Source organism: Mya arenaria, chromosome 9 (genome assembly GCF_026914265.1).
Source record: "Mya arenaria isolate MELC-2E11 chromosome 9, ASM2691426v1".
Taxonomy (NCBI): domain Eukaryota; kingdom Metazoa; phylum Mollusca; class Bivalvia; order Myida; family Myidae; genus Mya; species Mya arenaria.
The window spans coordinates 21300836-21316268 of record NC_069130.1 but is presented as its reverse complement, the minus strand read 5'-3'; positions in this window follow the sequence as shown (position 1 = coordinate 21316268).

The window sequence follows — 15433 nt, the reverse complement described above, 5'->3', positions numbered from 1 at the left end:
TTGTGGTGGTGGTGATTATGATGATTGTGGTGGTGGTGGTGTTGGTGATTATGATGATTGTGGTGGTGGAAGTGGTGATTATGATGATGGTAGTGGTGGTGATGGTGATCATGATGATTGTGGTGGTAGTGGTGGTGATCATGATGATTGTGGTGGTGGTGGTGGTGGTGGTGGTGGTGGTGATTATGATGGTGGTGATGGTGGTGATTATGATGATGGTGGTGGTGGTGGTGATTATGATGATTGTGGTGGTGGTGATTGTGGTGGTGGTGATGGTGATCATAATGATTGTGGTGGTGGTTGTGATAATGATGATTGTGTTTGTGGTATTGGTGGTGATTATGATGATTGTGGTGGTGGTGAAGGTGATCATGATGATTGTGGTGGTGGTGAAAACAATAACAAAAACAACATGTTGTTGATGATGATGGTGATGAGGTTGATGATGATGATGATGATGATGATGACAACTACAGCAATGTGATGATGATTATCATGATCATGATAATGATGAGTCAAACTCAGTTTTCTGTGTACATGTACATTTTTCCCCAAAGGTACAGGGATCCCATTTAATGTTTGATTCAAACTCGGAATGACCTCTCTGCTGGAAAATCTCCTCAAAAATTTTGAATCTTCTGACTGTTACTAGCATTTGTGGAACTTTTAATAGTGAGACATTTTTTGTGCAGTTTTGTTTTATTAAATGAATTGATTAAAAGGTAATTATATTAACAAACAAATAAGTCAGGACTTATTATATATTTTTTTTTAATTTTACACACATTAGGCCCTTTGTCTTTGTTTAAAGTTTGACTAAGAGAGTTATAAGCTTTATGCATGTACTGTCAAGTATGTTTCACTTTTTTACAAAAGAATTGACAAATATTCATTGTAGGAATGTACTAAGTTTAAAAAGTATCATTCAATTTGTACAATGAAGTTGAAGATGCATTAAGAAATGTTATAATACATGTTTTTGTTCAGACAAAACGCCACCATAAATATGACAATGTACCTGGACAAGATTCAAAGACCTTTTTGGTAAATATATTTTGTTCTCAGGTTGTTGTATGCATACTTCATAATCCCATGATTTTATTTCCACCAAGTGTCATGTAATTTAGACCAAGTGCCACGTTGGCGTGACATTTGGTGAAAAAAGATAAAAGAAACTGAACGTGGAATTTGATGGAAAATTGGTGGAAAACGTTCCAATAACGTTAAGATGGCATTTGGTGAAAAATTTGCCACCAACTGCCACATGGCATTTGGTGGAAAACGTTCCAATACTCAACCAAATGCCACCCCAACGTGGCAGAAACGTGGTGAAAAATTAGATCAATGTCCCATTTTCTTCTTTTTTTCATCATTTATTCCAAGTGCCACCCGTTCCAATACTTTACCAACTGCCACCATGTGATGATTTTAAAATGTCTATCAACAATAGTTCATAGTTACATAATCGTGGTTACCAAAAAATCCGCTATGGCCTACTCGGAGTTATACGGAGCAGTTCCGAAAGCCTACGAAAGTAAACGGAGCACAAGAACGTGACAGTCAATCAATGAGGTCAGCAAATCAAAACAAAGGTGGACAGATGAAAATGAAAAGAGAAACAGAGGCACACAGAGATTGCCAAAATCGATCAGAAAGCGACGGTAAATGGAAAATGTAGGAAAGATATTGACGTCAATAGTTTATTTAGGCATTTATTGAAAGAAAAGGATAGCATTCAAAGCTTCAAATGGAGTGGGAAAATGGAGGGCGTGGAAATGAAACATCACGATAGGTTTGTGTTTTATCTTTAACATTTTACCTGTTTTGAAAAACATTGATAGTTTATTTATTTACAGTCAGTAGGGCTATCTTTCGACACTCTTTCGGGCGGGTGCACATACCCCATTTCCTTGGAGAACGGATGTACTTATTCGCCAAAATGCTAGTAAAAGTTCATATTCAAAATCCAAAATAATTTCGAAAACAAACAAGAGCTGTCAGAGGCAGCATGATCGACTTTTTTCATTGCTATAATGCACCAATCAGTTGTAACCACGCCCCCTCCCAGGACCGGGGGTATACTGGGGAAATGGGGAGTGGTTTTACCTTCCAGGTGGCCCCGCAGTACCGCGTGAATGGTGTGGTTTTATGTAATTTGTGGGGAATGGACCTTACCTAGGGTCCCTGGGGTGCGGGGACATTAGCGGGGATTTTACCAACTGGTCGTCCCGGCAGGGCCAGGATTTTACCCGGGGTAGGCTGGAACGAAAGTCAAAGTCCCTGCTATTCCCCGGACCTACGGGGCTGTGGTTACAAATGACTGGTACATAAGCATTAAGGATTTCAGCACTTGCAATATCAATATGGGGGCCACACCCCACACCTAACCCCATAAATTCCTTGTTTACTGCCTATTTCAATGGTACTGGTACACTAATAACCAATCAGGCATACTTTTTTTATTGTTTTGACATTTCTTATCTTCTCCCTGTACGCCTAAGTAATAAAAATGGTCAAAAGACTCGTTGAAAGTCATTCAGGTGGCATATTTTTATATAGGATTAAAAAGAAATAAATTGCCCAAAATGTACCATTTCGGACTAGATATTATGTACATTTCCTAGGGAGTGAACCTGGCCGTTTGCCATCATTGCTGACCAAAATTATTCAGTTCTGGGGGGGGGGACACACACGTTGAAAGGTTACAACCCCTGAGTGACTCCAATCTTGTGTCAATTACTGGATCCGCCTTTGGCAGGCTTTGGCAAAACATGCCTGGATCACTGTAAAATAAGATTACATGCAAAATCCAGAATTTCTAAGTCAAATGTTAAAAGGGCAAAATAGTTGGCATCATATGCAAGTTAGAAATATCGTCAAAAACTTAAAAAAAGTCAAGCTAAATCCAATAGCAACTGCAATTCAATTGAAAAGAACAATTGTATACAGCACATTTATTGGCATTTCAATATATGTAATCTGTTTTGAAATATTTTTATTACCAAAAAATTGCATTTGATGTATTTTTTGACTAACTGAAGGACCTGAGCCCAACCCCCAAATGTGTAAATACAGCCCTTCAATAAGCTGTGATAAAGCATTCTTTGTTAAGAAAATCCATTTCTTTTGACAAATGGTCGAAATTAACACAAGCCAGAAAGCCCTGCACTGGTAAAATCCTCGTGTCGTACCCAAATTCTGATTTTTTATAGCAGGGCTTGTTTGAAATTTGATTCAAAGCTAAAGTATACGAATCAGGGCTTCTTCATCAAAAAGTCTAATTTCCATGATTGATTTGATCCTGGTCATGATTGTATTGGCATTTGAAAAAAAATCTTTTGTCATTTTTATATCAATAATAAGAACCTGGCTTTAAATAGAAATTGGTACATATGTGATACTAGTTAACATGTTAAAGGTAGTCCATCAATCTTTTATGCAAAAAAAATAATGCAAAAAATTATATTTCTTTTCTTTTTATATTCCTGTTTTGTATATGAACTCTAAAAAATACATGTACCAAGGGTTTAATTAATATAAGATAAATGATTTGCTGAACTTTCTATATAAACATAATATAATAATAGTTAATAAAAATTTACAGTATTTTGGGTTTCAGTATCTTTTGACATCACGCTTCAAGACTCCGATGTCAGGAGGCTGGTGATGTCACAGATTTTAACCTGGCTTGAACATGCCAAGTGTACTGTAAGTACAGTTTTTTTGCAAATATAAATAATATCATTCGAACTTTTCAAATAAAGATTATCAAAGGCAGCGTTTTATCAACTCCAAAATCTCATTTTCTATTCATAAGTGTTAGAAAGGCTTTTAGGCAAAAAACATCATACTTTTTGAAAGTAAGTATGAATAACTGCACTCACCTCTTTTGTCAGCATATCTTATATCACTGGTTTCATGATATAAGCTTAAAAAGTGGCTAATGAATTCCAAAACAAAAATTGAATAAAATATGTTTACACAGTCCATAGGTGAGAATGCAGCTTTAAAAATCATGAAAAGGTAGAAAAGAGGTTGATATCCTTTTTATCAAATAAGGCCTGATATTTGTGTCATGAAAATGCAGGTATTTTAGCATGGAAGTATATGTTGGTATATTGATTAAGAATTTATAATATTGATAATTAACATATAACATTTATTGATGATATAAGTAGATAAATGAAAATAAAATGAAATGCTATTTATTTTAAGGGCATCTCAGCTGTTCTTCTCCATCATTTGACGGATGAGCATGAGTGGCCTCCCCCGATTCAGTATTATGAGTAAAGTCATGGGCCATTGAGCCAAGAGGAGAGGAATTCACCATGGCTTAACAAGAAAAAAAACACTTTAGTACCCTTAAAGACCTCAGAGTGATTGTCCTTGACAACCACCTTCCATCAAAGACGCATACTATCTAGTCTACATGTAATTTAATGTACAGCAAGCTTTGACTCTTTTCACATCTTATATTAGTAGAAGTTTGAAGTTATACCATTTTATATATTATTATATTAAAAATCAGGGAATTCAGGCTATTTATACAGGAAACAAGAATAAGCATTTCACAAAATAACTGCATCATAATTCATGAAATTGAAATGATCTGATCACATTTTCAGGCTTTAAAGCTGCACTCCCACAGATTGAACGTTTTGACAACTTTTATTTTTTTGTCTTGGAACGAGCAGATTTTTATATTTAAGTTAAAGAAAGTGATGTTTATGCATTAAACATTATTTTTCGAACGGAAATATGAAAAACTGCCATCTGATTTTTTTGTCAGCAATCTTATATTATTGGTTTCCAGATATTCTCGCAAAAATGTGCTCTTTGCAAGACAAAAAAAAATAAAAATGTAAAATTTGTATATCTGTGAGAGTGCAGCTTTAAGTCTGGTTCTTTGGCGAACTTTTTTTGTGAAAGTGGAAATATTTATTTCGATAACTATTCTTTGCGGCAGTTTTAAGATTATGACCGTTCAAAGTGTGAGGATAGTAAGTAAAGTTCTAAATCATGTTCAGATGATGACTGATATTTGCAGATAAAAATATATCCTTTCAGCAGCAGGAAATAAGTAAATATGACAAAATACTTAATCATGCATATAGGTTGACCTCTGACTTCAAGATCTATAAGATCATCAACTGGTCACCCCCGACCTAGATGGCAAGTTTGAGAACGATGGGTGCAGGCATTGTCAAGTAATCACACGAATATGCTTTCAAGGTCACTGTAACCTTCACCTTTGACCTGATTACCCCTGAAATCAAAATGAACCATCTACTGGTAAAGCAAAATTCCCTTATCATGTTCAAGAGCCATGGGTGCAGGCATTGTTGATTTATCACTCGTTCATTCTTTACGCACTTTCGTCACTTAGCGCAATGTCTCCTTAAATCAGTTATGGTCATACCCAGCCTCAATGTCAAGTTTGATGATCATAGGGCCAGACATTGTTGTGATATCACTCAGAGAATCTTTGTTAACCTTTTCAACTTAAAGGTCACTGTAACTGTTACCACTGGCCCAATGACTCCAAAAATCAATAGGGGTCATCTACTAATCAGGCCCAGCCTCCATGTCAAATTTGATAACCATACCGTACGTTCAGGTATTTTTGAGTTATTTTTCGGACAAGCTTTAACAACTTTATACCATTAAAGGTCACTGTGATCTTGAACTTGGGCCTGATGACCCCTTAAATCAATAGGGGTTATCTACTGGTCAAGCCCAACATTCATGTCAAGTTTGATAACCATCTGTCCTTCAATTGTTGAGTTATCACTTAGACAAGCTTTGGTCTACCAACAAAGCAGCGAATCGTCCGACCAACATGTGCAATGCAATATACCCCTCTTTCTCGGAGGGGGCATAAATATAAACAATAACATGAGTATACATAACATGCAGGTTTTCTGGCTTTCAAATTGAAACGAGATAATTACTTAATGACAGTTTAGCAACCAAAGACAGTACAAATCAATATTTATAAAATAACAAGTCATTCACAAAAGTATACAACAATGACATGATATTGTTTATATCATATTTTAATATTTAAGAAAATCAAGAGAACAACTACGATCCGTCTGCAAAAATTGTGTTCATCTTCTGAACCCTCCTTTGCACAAGGCCAGTGTATTTTTCTTAGGGAATCGGGAAGGTTTCCTGGATTCTCCACACAACATAAGGGAATAGCCCTCTTGTCACCAGCCCAAAAATAACTCTGTGTCAGAACACAATATAAGTCGCCTAGTAGCGGTTGGGTCGCGCCTGGTCCTCCTTATCAATGAACACAAGAAATCCTGCCTCAACTAATGGGCACGGGTTAGAACCTCTTCATTCAAAACAAGGAGGTCAGAGTCCTGAAAGAGGGAAGGTTTATCAAAAGTCAGTAGCATAATTCACAGATACTAAGATTAAAATTAAGAAATATCCAGTGATGTGCTACTATTAAGTCATACTTACTTCAGTACGAATGTTCAAGAAAGTTCTCAGCACTCACCTAAACAGGAGTGCTTTTAATAACTTAGTAGATACAAACTTTGCCAACATATAAAATAGCTTTTAAATCTTTATAAAATAACACTGCCCATATTTCATACATGCCAACAATTCAAATTGGTCTGCTTGTGTGTGACTACATGCATGTTAAGATGTTTAAAACCATATTTTTTAGAAAAATACAACACTAGACTTCCTATGAAGTACAAACATGCAAATGAGTTGTCAAGTATCCATTTTTCAGTACAAATTTTCAAGAACTCATTAGCAGTATTAAATAATGTAAAACCTGCTTTTAAATTCACATGAAATGTTATAAAATTGTTCATAAATATCAACTTCATTTAACATTTAGGTACACTCATGACTTAGATCTATACTGAATTATAGTTTCTATAAGGTTCTTACAGCAGTTTGAGAAAGACGGGCCTCCCGGCGACAACACACTTTTTAACTCATTGAAATGTCCCGGCAGTTGAAGCACACTCAAACCAGCTTGGAGTTCAACTCCCTTCCTCAGACTCTGGTCCAGCACGTCTAATACGAGCATCATGAATCCTGGCTCCATCTTGATGACCCTTATAATTGCTCCCTGAAGTTGCAGCTTTGTCAGCTTGCTCACTTCTTTCTAGAGATAATAAATAATATTACAAGTAAAATTGTACCTTTAAAATAGCGCAGCGCTTTGTTTGGCAAAAGGCACTAGACATTTTGGGAATTTTGAGTCGCGAATATTCCTTAATAGGGAAATTTTACAGTTATAAAAACAAGATTTTCCCGTTCAAAAGACCTTAAATGCCTGAAATATCAATACTTGGGGTATAAATATCTTTAGCAATAAATCATGTCACAAAATATTTCATACTGATAGATCTCTGAATGTGATGAAAATCAATAATTTCTGATTTCAAATATTTCCAAAACTTTAGATTACATAACACATAGTTAATTAGGATGCTGAATGAGCCAGTACAGGTAAAAAGACTTCCATAAAAAAGTTTTGGTTTTTTTTGCCTTTGTTTGACTAGGATTTTTTTCTGAAGATTGGGAAAAAATATTGTATATTTTGCTTTGGGAATGGGTCTGATAGTCGGAGCTGTGGGTACTATAGAAAGAGCCCTGAAGCTGACTCTCATTATTGATCAACTTGTTTACATTTATTCCAAAAAAACAAACCAGTCAGTATCCCTGAACTGCTGGTAAAATCCCCACCAAATGCAACTGCACCCACGGGGATCAAAGGTAAGGCTCATTCCCCGCTATTTAAGCACTAGACAAAACCACCGCATTCACCCAGGTCCACATTGGAGGTAAAACACGGCCCATTTCGCCGGACCTGGGGGGAGTGGGGGGCGTAGTTACAATTGACTGTTGCATATTTCTTACAAGTTCACATTTCAATTGCAAATACTGACATGTTTTGGAAACTTGAAGAACATTTGGGAAATATAATGGCAATTAAAGACAAATGATATATAAGAAGTCAAAACGGTCAATTAGTGAGAATTCAGCTTTAAAATATACAATATAAAAAAATATGGAAAGGAGTACCCTCCAAACATAATTGTGCCCCCCCCCCCCCGATAACATATTAATTATTACTTGATCAACTTGTGGTTTCACTTATGTTAAGTGTCAAATTATAGAGTGATCTAGTTTTGGATTCTTAATGCTCTGCATCATTCAAGTACATTCAAATACACATTTAAAATGGATTTCTAAGATGATGTACGTGTTATAAACTTACGCTGTTGTTTTTTTGGTTGGCTGTGTTATGGTATTTGAATCGACGGATCAGGCTCATCACCATTCTCTTTTAATATCAATTTGGGATAAGGGAATGCTTGGAGGTGATTGAAAATACAAAAATAAGAATTTTATCTATACTGTACAGTAAATTATCTACCTGACACCCATGCAGATCACTACGTGATTTACTTTTAGTTTCATCTTTTTTACAATAGAAATAAGTCAATCAATCATGAATTAATGGTCCAGAAATCAAATGCACGTTTACTTACAAGTATGCGTTGCTCCAAACATAATACTGTACGATATCTATGATAAATTAGGCACGATTGAAAATTAACTAAATTTTACCCCACCCACTTCAGTTACTGTAGACATGCCTTTTGATATATGGTAGAATTTAGAAAATATAAACAATAAAATGCAAGTTCGTTCATTACCTCATTAAAAAGTCGGTTAGAAGTAAAATAAAATAACGCTCTAACCTCAAGAGTAACTGGTAGAAACATTTATTTTGATCATGTTGGTAGCTGAATGAAAGTCGCTATCGCCAGTATCGGTTGTTTACATACGGGCGCTTCATTCATGTATTATGCAAATGATCGATTCCGAAGCTGGCTACGAACTGTGGCGGGTAATTCGAAAGTTGATATCTTTTATCTCCAAAATATCAACAAATGCGAGTTTTCTTTATAAAAAATTGAAATGTAACATCAAATTTATGCTCACGTATTTTTCTAATTACCGCTGAACGTATAATTTTAAGAAACGCATTCTCGCATAAATTAGACGTACACAGTCAATGGGCATATTTAGGGACATTTGATCATGCTATATTTCATATTATTCAAATTTAAGCTATCGGTGTGACAAGTGACTGCATATATACATTTAAAAGTGTATAAAATATGTGGTAAAGTTATGTCTGCGTAGGAAAACTTGTCCCCACACGGATGATGTCTTGCCGGAGATTATTTAAACTCAATCCCCAACCCAGATTGGTAATGATTGATTTCCGTAGATGTTTCCTTGTTCACAGGGAATGATGCGGAGGGTTGTTTACTGCTCCACCAGGAATGCTTTCTGTCAATTTCTTGTTGACTCCCGAACAGGGGATGATGTATTCCTGGGGAAATTTTCACGTTCCATATTAATATTATTTATATATTTTTTTATTATTTAAGAAAAGGAAAGCAAGCTTGATGTGAGCATGTTCGCGGAAAGTACCGGTTTAACGGACGTAAAACTAGTAATGGATGGAACAGCTATCCCCGTCATCAAAGCCATTCTTAGCACCGCCTCGCCTGTGTTTAGGGCCATGTTCGAGCAACCTTTCAAAGAAAAGGACCAAACCAAGATTCCACTGCCCAAGAAGAACTTAGACGATGTGTTAACGTTACTGAAGTGTATTTATCCAGACAGTATGCTGACGATTACGGGTAGGTTCAAACTATTGTCGGTCAAACATATTTATTGTTGTAATTTGTTCCTGCATCAGCAAGTTGCAATTTAAAATAAAGTAGACTTACTATCTTAACCCTCAAATATCTAGTAAGCATCTAACGTTTTATTACGTATCTCTGCGTAACTATTTTGCAATATTACGCCTCTAACATAAATAACGCAGCGCCATTGGTACAGGTCTGGTCACGTGGTGCCCCTATATTTTACCATATTGGGTCACCAAATTTATATCGTACCAAAGTGGCGTCTTTTTTCCAATTCAGATGAGTATTCCGATGAATAGATGAAACATTTAAACATGTAAAAAGGTTGTCGACGTGATATTACGTTACGGGGTTAGTAGGTAACCCGATATGGGATAAACGGGAATGTATGTAATAAAAATTAAACTTGTAATAAGCACAGGCCAGCATACAACTTTTAAAATTTCTGATTTACTTTAATATATGTGAATATAGTTATATATATATTTCAGAAAGTGTGGCGTTTACGGTTTTACCGTTGTCTAATGAATACCAAATGATTCCGTTGGAAAGAAAATGTGAAGAAACGCTGTTGCAAGTACTTGATCAGAAATTTCACGACTATTATATGAAAATTTTTAACTATTTGTTCAAGTTTCTTAATGTCTCCGTCAAATATGGCTTACAAAGACTTGAAAACTATTGAATTCATCTTGCCGCTGATTTCACACAAGAACAACGCATAGTATCCCCTTTAAATAGCAATATTAAAGCTGATTTATAAAAAAATTGATGACCTAGCAATATCACGACTTGAACGTAGAAATAAAGATTTAGTAATCCTATTCAAGGATAGTGGCGTGTTGAACTCAGATTCCGTTGTCAGCGATCTTCTTAAGTCATGTGATGAATATGATGCAATAGGTGTTCGTATGATAGGATTTAGACCTGCATATTCGTTTGAAGAGTTCGAAAGTATCAGAGAGCGTGCAGGGGCGAGGATTCGAGCAGACAAAGAAAGTGAATACTGGAGTCATAACAGGGAAATGGAGTTATTGCCGTAAATAATTAAGCGTGATTTCAATTGTCAGCCGGCATATAACGTGGATACATATTATCAAAACAAATGCTGAATGATACAGACTTTGAAAGGTGATAATGACTCATCATAAAATGAGGCACATTAAAGTGACACTCGTATTCAGAATCAATATTTACAGTAATACACATGTAAAACAAACATAATTTGAGTGATAAACCTTTAATACTAACTAAATAATAAAATGATGAAAATATTAATAACTGATAACAAGATTGTAACCTTGTATTCAATAGCTGAACACTAAAATGATATAAAATGAATGGTGAGTGCTAAAAGATTTATTGTGATCTACTATAAAGTATCATAAGGTAGAAATACTATATTTTCTGCACCTTTCCTTCAAATTAAACTCGGTATCCATCATCAGAACCATTGTTTTTGACAATTATTCATCGCTTTTGGTATATCAAAACAGTTGTGTTAATTGTGGTTAATCTTATTTGGAAGAATGAGTGCATCTTTAAGCTCTAATTGGTGTACATATTCTGATGTAAAGTACTGTATCGGTTATTGCTTTTTCCAAACTTGTTAGGTATGCAATATTACAAGAATATTCTTTTGTTTTAGTCATTTTTTTGTTTTCCTGACTTCCAAGGTGATATTGACATCGGAATATAATTCTATAATGTTTAATGTAGCATTTTTTTGTTTTGGCCATGCTAACTAGTTTAAGCCCCCAGTAGACTCGAATTCCAGGAAACACTTGTTTCACTGATCGGACCAAGGCCGGTTATCCAATCACTTAAAGGGGCTGTACTCCGTATGATAAAATAGCTGAAAAAAAGAAAATTGTCGAAAACTGACATAAACTTGGCATCGATGTGTACAATGCATTGGAATTTATTAACTGAAGTACCACATAATTTACAATTTATTTAAGTTTAGCAGTTTTTTCGTATTTTTCCATTAAAAAAAGATTACTGGGTATGTCTACCAGGAAGAATTTATTCCTTATGCGTGATTGGCTAGTCGGTGTTATCACGTGATATTACCGAGGTAGGTGTATAGCTTTATTATGTCACCTATTTAGAGTAAGCCGCCATGGCTAAGTGGATTTGACGCTGGAATGCAATTTTGGCGACACGGATTCGACACGGGTAGATAATTGTCCTGAGATTCGTTCCAAAATATTTTTAGTGCCAGTCTGATGTACAGTCCCTTTAACGGTCAGGAACTTTTGACGAGGAAATGGTTTGTTTGTGATCTTTCCATATGTGCTGTTTATTTATACCTTTAAAATGTGTTATTGAAAAGCGTATATATCAATTATGATCAAAATGTGTACGATATAATTATATCTATATTGTGCTATTTATTTATATATTCATAATGTAATATCAATTCTTTGGTAGTTTATGTTCTTATTAATAGTACAGTATATTCATGTATTTATATAGCCATCATTTAATCCCAATGTTTTGTATTTCTATCGTTTTCTTCGTAGTATAGTACATTCTTGTTTATTCAATTCTATGCATTTTGTGAATATCATATAAATATCAGCTCTATATTTGTGTTAAATTATGGGATTTAAGAACAAATTTCTCAAAATTAGAGACGCAATTCTTCAGCACAGTATAGCAATTTTCGCCAATTATCACCTACCAACTCTACTTTTACAACACACAATACATACCACCAATCCCAACCTCAATTGATAAAAGGGAAAATTACTTAAAGTAGCGGTTGAGAAAATGGGAACACACCGTTTGTATTTGAGTAATTGGTGTAAGTTGTTTGTTTGTGTGTTGTATTTGTGTATGTGATGTTAATATGTTTGTGTCTATAGTTCATTATCATCTGGACCCTTGTCCTATGCCCCTAAACACAGTTTATTGTTTATTCTTCGACTACTGGGCTTGTCCATGGATTTTTCTTTGTATAATTGGTTTATCGAACACAGAAATACAACATTTTTGTTTCTAATCGAATGCTGTGGTTCAACTCCAACATTATGTAGAATAAAATGAGTGGTCGTTCCGGTTGTTTTAGAAGGTCATTTATAAAGCGACCAGGTTCCATGTTTTTGCATTTTAGAATGAAATGGATACCAAAAAAACGACACTAAAAAGTGAGTTTGCGTAAATATTGTCCCATAACATGACATTTTATGATTATTTAGCACATTTTCTCTCATACAAACATTAATGATTCGGATATTGATTCGTTTATGTGTTTATAGATCAGATATGTATTGTAAGTGATAAGTTCCAGCCAGATTCGTGTTGAGTTCATAAATTGTAACATTATGTTAAGGAAACTGACGATTTATTTTGTTTTGAAAACAAAAACTAACATTTTACTGTTAGAACTGTTTCAACGAAAAAAAACATTAATCCCCCAACCCAACCCAATTTTCTGAAATCCACAGAAAACCCATTTGCCAGCAAAAATTACTATTTTACCTCTCAAATGGTGTCTTCGAGTATGTCACTAGCAAAATTTCGCTTGTGGTTAATAAAAATCAATATGTTATGTTTGGTTATTTATTTCTATTTGATAGTGTTGTTTGAAATGTTGACGTGTTTCCATTTTTCAACTTATTTAAGTTACTTGTCTTACCGTCCAGAGAATGATACTTGATATATTTTTTCCGATATACTCAAGTTTTAACATAAAACACGTGGAACCCATATTTGTGATGATATTCAATATAAGTCTTTCTTGCAGCTAAGAACGATGTAGCTAATCGGATTACGTGTTATAACTAGCGGCAATATTCAGTGAATGAATCCATGATGCATGACCGTAAGATTTACTTAAGTAACATATTGAATACCATCTCTCAAATTCCCAACTACAATTCAGTCGAATTATAAATAAAATGAAGTTGAATAAAATGGATATACACCCACGTTAACGTAGGTTAAAGAAACTGAATATTAAAAGAATTTCATGTTCAACAGTACGAAATAATTCGCAAGCCAAGTTGTAATGTTTGATGTTATGTCTTTTGTTATCATACGTACATGTCGATGCCTCACACATGAGCAATGTCCACGTGCTTAGTGTGCCCAAACCAGTTTCTAGTTTGTCATGTTGAAGTGAATCCAAATGCCTACCATCCTTGCAAAGTGGCAATACCCATCATAGTTTCACGTGCAAGAGTCAATGCCTCGAACAAGAGCCATAACAGCGTATTTAGCGATGCATAAAGCAAAATTGACGTGCTTAATGTGCCCAAACCAAAGTTTTTTACAGCACAATGGCATGTGTCAGGTTAATGTGTTTCAAAAAGCTTACCACCTGGCAATACCCATGAGTGTTTCAGGAGCACGTGTCAATGCCTCGAACATGAGATATAACAGCGGACTTAGCGATGCATAAGGCAAAGTTCACGTGCTAAATGTCCCAAACCAGGGATTGACATACCAATGGCATGTGTCAGGTTCAAGCGTTTCCAAAAGCTTACCACCCTGGTATAATATCAATACCGATGACTGTTTCATATACACCTGTCAATGTCTCGAACATGAGCTATAACAGCGTATTTTGCGAGGCAATGTTCACGTGCTTACTTGGCCCAAACCAGATATGCCTACCTACCTGGCATACTGACAATATCTATGATTGCTTTACGTGCACATGTGAATACCTCGAACATGAGCCATAACAGCATATTTTGCGCTGAATAAGGCAATGTGCACGTGCTTAGTGTTCCCTAACAAGAGTTTTTCCAGCACAGTGGCCTGTGTCAGGTTGAAATGTTTCCAAATGCCTACCACTCTGGCCAAGTTGCAATACCAATGACAGTTTCACGTGTCAATGCCTCGAACATGAGCCAACACAGCGTTTTACAAGAAATTTCTCAGGACAATGGCAGGTGTCAGGTTGAGGTGATTCCAAATACCTACCACCCTGATAAAGTGGTAGTGGCAACACCGATGAGTGTTTCACGTGCACGTGTCAATGCCTCGAGCATGAGCAATAACAGCACTTTTATCAACAAAATGGCCTATATGAGGTTTCCAAATGCCTATGCACCCTACGCGTAGTGGCAATTCTGAAGTGTTTTTTTTTCACGTGCACGTATCAAGGCAGGCTACAACGGCTACACGTTGTAGCATGATTATATTGCGGGCAAAACAGGCTGCACAGATGCTCCACGTTATAGCCTGTTAACTACACGGGCAACACAGGCTACACAGAAGCTTCACGTTATAGCCTGTTTACTACACGGGCAACACAGGCTACACAGAGGCTGCACGTTATAGCCTGTTTACTACACAGGCTACACAGAGGCTGCATGTTATAGCCTGTTTACTACACGGGCAACACAGGCTACACAGAGGCTGCACGTTATAGCCTGTTTACTACACGGGCAACACAGGCTACACAGAGGCTGCACGTTATAGCCTGTTAACTACACGGGCAACACAGGCTACACAGAGGCTGCACGTTATAGCCTGTTAACTACACGGGCAAAAAAGGCTACACAGAGGCTGCACGTTATAGCCTGTTAACTACACGGGCAACACAGGCTACACAGAGGCTGCACGTTATAGCCTGTTAACTACACAGGCTACACAGAAGCTGCATGTTGTAGTCTGTTTACTTTACGAGCTACACAGGCATGCACGTTGTAGCTTGTTTAAAATACGGGCTTCAGAGGCTACATAAGATGCACGTTGTAGCTGTTTACTCT